This window comes from Neofelis nebulosa, chromosome 13 (assembly GCF_028018385.1).
Source record: "Neofelis nebulosa isolate mNeoNeb1 chromosome 13, mNeoNeb1.pri, whole genome shotgun sequence".
Classification (NCBI taxonomy): domain Eukaryota; kingdom Metazoa; phylum Chordata; class Mammalia; order Carnivora; family Felidae; genus Neofelis; species Neofelis nebulosa.
In genome coordinates this window covers 79457794-79465118 of record NC_080794.1, presented here as the reverse complement: position 1 = coordinate 79465118, position 7325 = coordinate 79457794, and the positions used below count along the sequence as shown (strand labels likewise).

The following is a 7325-nucleotide window of genomic DNA, read 5'->3' as shown; positions in this document are numbered from 1 at the left end:
CAGAGCCCGATGCGGGGCTCAAACTCATGGACCGCGAGATCATGACCTGAGCCGAAGCCGGACGCTTAACCGACTGAGCCACCCAGGCGCCCCTCAGACCATCCCTTTGAAGTCTTTTCTCTTGGATCCTTAAAGGCAGATGCCAAGTCAAGAGATTTCTTCTTTTTTTTTTTTAATTTTTTTTTTTTAACATTTATTTATTTTTGAGACAGGGAGAGAGAGAGAGAGAGAGAGCATGAACAGGGGAGGGTCAGAGAGAGAAGGAGACACAGAATCTGAAACAGGCTCCAGGCTCTGAGCTGTCAACACAGAGCCCGACACGGGGCTCGAACTCACGGACCACGAGATCATGACCTGAGCCGAAGTCGGACGCTCAACCGACTGAGCCACCCAGGCTCCCCAAGAGATTTCTTGTTCATTTTTGAACCACTGTGGGGCATTACTGGCCTCAATTCTTTACACCTCCTGTATTCAACTTTTCCTAGTGACTTTCTATTCTTCCTCTATCTCCATGCAGAATGGCCGAATATAGTTGCATGCTCCTTGAACTTGGGCTTGGTCGTGCGACTTGTTTGGTTAATGATCCATAGGTGAAATGACAGCATGCCAGCTCTGATCCTGGGCTCGTGTCTCCACTTGTCATTCGGTGCATCTACATCACTATAAGAAAAATATGCCCACATTAGGCGTAAGAGGGCAAAGGAAGATGGTCAAAGGAGGGTGAAAGATACACGGAATGGAGACGCCCCAGTCAACCAACACACCTGCAGTGAGAGCTGCCAAGATGTCTACAGCAGATCAGTTGGGCCCAGCCTAGGCCAGCTAAATCCTAGCAGGAGCACAGATGTGAATAATGTGAATAATAATAAATCATTGAGATAGTAAGCCGGGGCACCGGGATTATGTGTTCAGGGATCGAGACGGTGTGTATGAGCTGGTGGGATCTGGTAAACCGTTGAGTCTGGTCACGGGGACCCCACTCTGTCTTCCAAAAGTCCTTGGCGTGTGTAGTCCAATCAAGTGGTAATAACAGGAAACACATACAGAGCCTTGAACTCTCATAAGTGTAATATGTAGCAATCTTTTGAGGTGGGTATGCTACCCTTCCCATTTTGCAGATAAGGAAAGTGAGGCACAGCGAGATTAAGTAACCTGTGCAGATCTATGCAGGGGTGAGTGGCAGGGCCAGGACTGTGGATACAGTCTGGCTCCAGAGCCCAGATTCATAACTCCCATTCTCCACTGATTTTCCAAGCAGGGGGATCCTTGAGGCCATCGGGCCTGGCCTCTCCCTCAGTCACTCATTCCTGAGCCAGTTTTAGGACCTTTGCGATATCTGTGTCCCACCTCTAATGCCACTAACGTAACTTTTTCATTCTCATAATTCACTCCGTCTACTTGAATACGTTTGTCTGAAATGAAACCTTGATATTCGCACGAGGGGTGAAAACTCAGCATCGTTTGCCATAAAAATAGAGAGGAAATGTAAAAATAGGTCCAGCGAAAGCAGTGTGACTAACTTTTAGCTGAGTACTGCCCTCCCCCGAGTCCCAGAGCCCCCCCCCCCCCGCCCCCGTGCCTGAGTTGAGGGATGAAAAGAGGAGAGGAAGAGGTGTCACCTTCACGGGACCTGCCCCGGAGTACACCGTGTGCCCTCAGGGTTTAGACGGAGGCCCAGGGAACTGCCGCACCGGCGACCAGCAGGACCCCTGACTCCTGAGCATGGGGCCCTCCGTGCTCATTAGGCACATTTTCACACGCGCTGCCCCCATCAGGTTAATTGCCGAGTTAATTCGTGTAACATACCTGTTGATGGGTGGCTCCGTCTCCTGCCCTCGCCCTCCAGTTCTCACGTTCCTGAAGCAATTCCTAACCTCCACGGGCCCCCGCTGTCATTGGCCACTCCGCAGGTAGCCCCCGGCCACGTGGGAACTTGGATTCAGGGCCCCTAGATCTAGGGGTCTGCTGTCATTGTGGCGGCTCATTTAACTTCTTTCCATCTGCCGGCGCCATCTCCAATTGGAGGCTGACAGCACTTTCTCTAAGGACCTCAAAGGGTTGTTGTCAGGACGCAAGGGAGGTCAAGGATTTGGAAACGCTCTGGTAGAAAACACGCCTCTGAATGTGCGAGTGTTCACGCCAACCCTCACTTATCCGGCATCTGCAAGCGATGGATGAGAACCGTGAAGAAGGGGAGAGGCATTTGCCCACAAAAGAGAACTCACAGCCGGCTCCTGCATTTGTCGGACCTGCACGGATCCTGCTGCACGACGGGCCGGGTGCCAGCGAGTATTAACGAATTCGGACGTGACACCACGTGGCCCCGACGTGAAGAGAGTCGTGGTGTAAAAGGCAGGTAACACACCGTTACGTGTGTGATGGGATTCCTCGTGGTGCAGACCCTCAGCCTTCTCGAGACCCAGGTCCCGCAGGTTGGGTCATCCGTTTCCCCCAATCACATGACTTCAGAGCTAACAGATGAGAAACGGGCAGGGCTCTTTCTGGGGCAAGGCAAACTTCCTTGATGAAGAAGAGGGGCTGACTTGGAGGGAAGGGGTAAGAGAATGAAGCAATTTGAGCTTTGAAGGCTGAGGTCACTATCTATCATCTATGTATCTATCATCATCATCTATCTATTATCTATCATCCATCTATCATCATCTATTATCTATCATCTATCAGTTATCGACCTGACTTATCACTTTATCTATCATCTATCACTTTATCTATAATCTAGTTTATCACTTTATCATCTCTCTAACCTATCACTTTATCATCTATCTAGCTATCCCTTCATCTATCATCCTTCTCCCTGTCACCTATCACCCATCTATCTTTCATTTATTACATTTTTTGTTCGACCCCCATCTCTGGAATAAAACTTCCCCAAGTGCAAGCATGTTTTTGTTTTTGTTTTTGTTTTTTTTCTCCCCAGAGTATGTGGCCTGAGCATGCACTTAGGCACCTCGTACATGTCTGTTGGTTAACCTCCAACTCTGGGTTATCAAGGAAAGGCCAAGTTGTAGTTCATAGATTTTGAAAATAGAGCCCTTGATTTGTGCTTTTGCCCTCATCGCCTGAGACCTTATGAGGTGTCGACAGGCACATAATTTCTGGTCCTGGAGAGCAGGGCCCCACCCACTGACCTTTATATCCAGCAGCAAGCCCGGGTCGGACACCCAGAAGCCACAGCCCTTCTCCACCTGGCCTCCTCTCGTGGACTTCCCTTGAGGGACTTCCCATGGAAGAGCTTCTACAGAGAAACAGGTTTTCTTTATTTCTATTTTTTTGCCATTTGCCCAATTTTCTTCATAATTTCCGTATTTCTTACTACTCTTTCAAAGTCATTTAGAGGATAGGTAACCAGGATCCCTGTGATAGGACCGACGTCAAGAGCAAGGACAAGACAGTGACTATTGCAATTTACTTGTCCACACTCCTCCACTTAAAAAAAAAAAAACAAAAAAACCCCTATAAGGGCAAAAGTTTCAAATTAGCAACCCCCAAATGCCTTGCTTAACGTGAGTACTTTTTAGGACTACCGTTGCCATAGCAACCTGAAGCCTCTCTTGATGGTCACTGTACCCGATTCTATTGAAGCTAAAAATTACCTTAGCCTCGTGTATATGCTTGGCCAGCACAGTAAAGACTAGGTTCCAGAAAATTAAAACTTTTTTTAACCGGTTTGAAATTGCTTCTACTGGAGCAAAAGAAACCTCTCAAATCTAAGTGTTTTTCTTCTTCTTCTTCTTCTTCTTTTTTTTTAAAGGCATAATTTGTTGGACATTAAAATAACAAAAGGGCTTTGAGAAAGGACTATGTGTTTCTGATGTTTCACCACTAGAATAGATTTACCTTATATCTGACTGATGTGATCTTGCGTTCTGAGGTAATGTTTTAGCTCTTTTTCTTCCCATCAATAAAGATCTCAACGATAGCACTTCGTTCTTTCTCTAGAACATTCCTTCAGATTTTTTGCTCTCCGTCTTGTAAACCATTTCAACCAGGATGGCGTACAAATTGGATGCAGGACTTCTGTCGGGGCAGGGAACTCATTACCAAAGGTTTTTATTGCTACAAGCTTCAAATGGAAAATGTTTCAAGTCTGAAGAGTTCCAGTGGAGATGCCCCGCATCAGCTGCTTTCCCTAGCTACGAGGAGAAGAGAAGAAATTCAGTTCAGAGTTCTCTTCTTAACCCAAAAGGCGCCTGGCCCTGGGATCTCACTGAGCTCGGGGGCTGCAGAAGAATAGCCACTGGGGTAATTCTGATTTCAGAAAGAAAGCGCCTGTTTACAGCCCTGGCCTCCCTGGTAATCACGTGAGCCTCCTTTCCCCCCTTGCAACCTCGGCCGACTGGCCTACGACTCTCCAGGGCAAAATCTCTTTAAAAATTCACAGATATATCCCTCTCCATGCAAATCGACTGCAGAAACTACCCGGGCTTTGAATATCTTTTGAAACGGAAACAACTGTATGTAAATAAAGGGCTGTTATTTACCAACAAGAGGACAAAAGCCCCGGGCACCCCCTTCAGCTCAGGGCCCCCGCAGGACTTCTCTCCCCAGCAACTTCATACTTATTAGCTTGATTGCCAACTTCGGTTTATTATTCACAAACTCACCCTGAGCCCTGCCTTTGAATGCGTAGAAAAAATGGTGCTTATGTTCCAGAATTTTAGCTTTATTCTCATGACTGAAGTAAACGATGAAGTATTTTCTGCCTCAGCAGAGCCAGCAGGGAAGAAACACATGTTGTAATTATCTTAAATAAGCAGGCAGGGGACTTGGCTTCTGGAGCCTTGCAGTAGGGGCCCCGGGAAAAAGTAGGGGACAGTGGGGTGTCCTGCCATCTACACTCAGCCTTCCTCGCATCTGCTCGCTTGGGACTAAAGGAAGGAACCGTCCCCCTTGCAAAGACGGCTTGTGTGTAATTTAGTGACAGAAATGTGCTTTCCGGCCAATAAAACACATACTGGGGTTTTTTTTTGAAAGATGAAAATTGACGAACATGTATAAACGTTTTAAAGGAAAATCATCGTATTCGGGCAACACAAAATGACAGGAGCAAACCTTAACTTTACTCAAAAAAAAAAAAATTCCATTAAAAAGTCATCACTTACAATAGCTTCTGAGGAATCTGAAACCAATACCTTCAGATCAAGATTCTGATCAGGACAAACCAATCGGGCGATTATCGGAGTACGGATAGCATTCAACGTTGGGCCTCAACAATAATCTCAAACTCTGGTGTGTATCTGATTTGGGATCCACTTCCAAATCCAGTCAGCTTCTTCCATAATCAGTAAAATCAGCTAGGTCTCTCTATGATTTTACTCTCGAAAGCATTTGGTACTGGGGGTTACTAGGCTTCAAAGAAATATTTTTGTTAAGCAATCTTCTCTATTGTCCTTCCTCCTTTCGGAGGCTGGGAGGGACGCTGGGAGGGACGCTGGTGACTGCAGGCTTGAGTGGTGATCCCCGCGGGCCCTGCGCACCCCCCTCCCCTCCCGGTTTCTCCCTCTTGAGAGGGGTGGCAGATTTATTTCTCCTCGTTTCTCCTCTACCCAGTGTGTTCCGTGTTCCTTCTACTACTAATTAATGTGAGAATAGAGAATCAAAGAGGGTATCCCTCCGAAGAGTTGTTTTTGAAGAGTGACAAATTAATCCCCTCGGATATGCCTGGAGGCAGGCAAGATATCTTCTGTTTTGTTTTGCAAAATTCTGCAATTAGACGTGCAAAAGTTCCATTTTTAGTAAAGATTTTGTTGACAAATTTCATCCACTTCAGAACACGCGCACACACACACACACACACACACACACGCCCCTCAGCTTGTTCCCGGGAAACTATTCCTCAGGGAAGATATTTTTGGACAATTGGAAAAAACTCCTGTGCCAAGGTCTGCTTTTTGCCCACACCTGGCACCTGGCAGAAGGTTCTGGGCTCTGAAATGGGGAGTGGGCTCAGAACTCCTCAGGGTGGACCCTGCTTTAAGCACAGAACTTGGACATCCCTGCCCTCATTTGTGCCCTCAAATAACCCCGGGAGGTATCATTATTACCGCCATTTTACAGATGAAGAAACTAAGGCTCAGAGCAGTTAAGGGACTTGCTCAGGTCACACAGAGAGTCAGTGTTGGAGTCCAGCTGCAAGCTCAGATGGTGTTACTCTAAGTCCCAACCTCTTCCTTCCAGGTCCTCCCGACTTCCTGCAGGTTTCATGGAAATGAGAATGTTAGCGGGACCCATGTAGAACTCCCAGCTTCACTGCAACCCCAGTGAAATGAAATCTGTGTCTCTCTTGCAACTCGGAGATCCATCTATGAGCTGGCAGATAATTACAGGTCATGATCTAAAGTTTCGTGTTTCATTTTCACCTGATGCCCACAGAATTAGGACATTAGTTTCTCATAAATCAGTGCCCTTCAATCAATTACGCTTAGTCACCAAGAACCCGTGAGCTGAGCCATCATCAGATGGGCTGGCTCCTACCCGCTCGAGGCTTTTGTCTTCCACTTAGAGCAGGTGATTTATTTATTGAAACATCGCTGAGACGGGAAGGTCTTTCTCCCTTTCTTTCAGCTGTCCTAGGAGCCGATCCAGCCTTCCTCCGCTCCCAGTTCAGGAATCGGTGATCATGGAACAGAATTAGTTTTTGTCTCGTTCGGTGTTTCGGGGGTCCAGTCTTTAAATCCTGGGGCCCGGCTGAATAAAATAACACCAAGGTGTTGTTGTTGTATTTTTATCCCCAAGGTGGAAGGAGAACTGACGTTTCTCGAACCCCCTGCTTCACGCCTGCACACTGGACGCTAAGTTACGGCATCCGATCTTCCCTGCCGCGCTGTGTGGGGAGAATCCTGATTCTTGTTTCATTGTCCTGGGCCCCCAGGAGGTGGAGAACCTCATTGTTGAGCAAGTGCGTCCAGGACTGCTTTGCCCTCCCAGCCCTCCTTGCCCTGACAGCAAATCAAGAAATTCACCCGTGCGGCGCTCGAACAGAATGGCCTTCTAGAAGCTTGGCTCTTCCAGCTGTGGACGATCGGCCCCGCGAACGGTCGCCAGTTCCTTCCTCTCAAGGCCCATGCCGAAGGTGGGGTGTTAGGAAGGGAAGTGATTTACCCCAGGTCTCCCTACATTTATTCACTTAGCAGTGGGGCCTGGTTTCAGAGTCCTGTTCTTCCTAATTCCACGCTCCTTCCACTTAATACCACCTTCCGGTCAATATCACTTACACCAGTTACACTTGGGAGGTTGAAGAATAGCGAGACGATGTCTGAAGACGAACTCTGTCTCCTCAGCATCCAGGAGCAGCGTACGAAAGGGGA

General features: G+C 47.6%; 1 long non-coding RNA gene across 1 annotated transcript; it reads left to right on the top strand.

Moving 5' to 3' along the window:
• Positions 1-902: 902 nt before the first annotated feature.
• On the top strand, positions 903-6725 carry LOC131493442 (uncharacterized). Its single transcript, XR_009252673.1, has 2 exons — positions 903-2556; positions 6196-6725. It is a non-coding gene; the product is annotated as an uncharacterized LOC131493442 (long non-coding RNA).
• Positions 6726-7325: the final 600 nt, after the last annotated feature.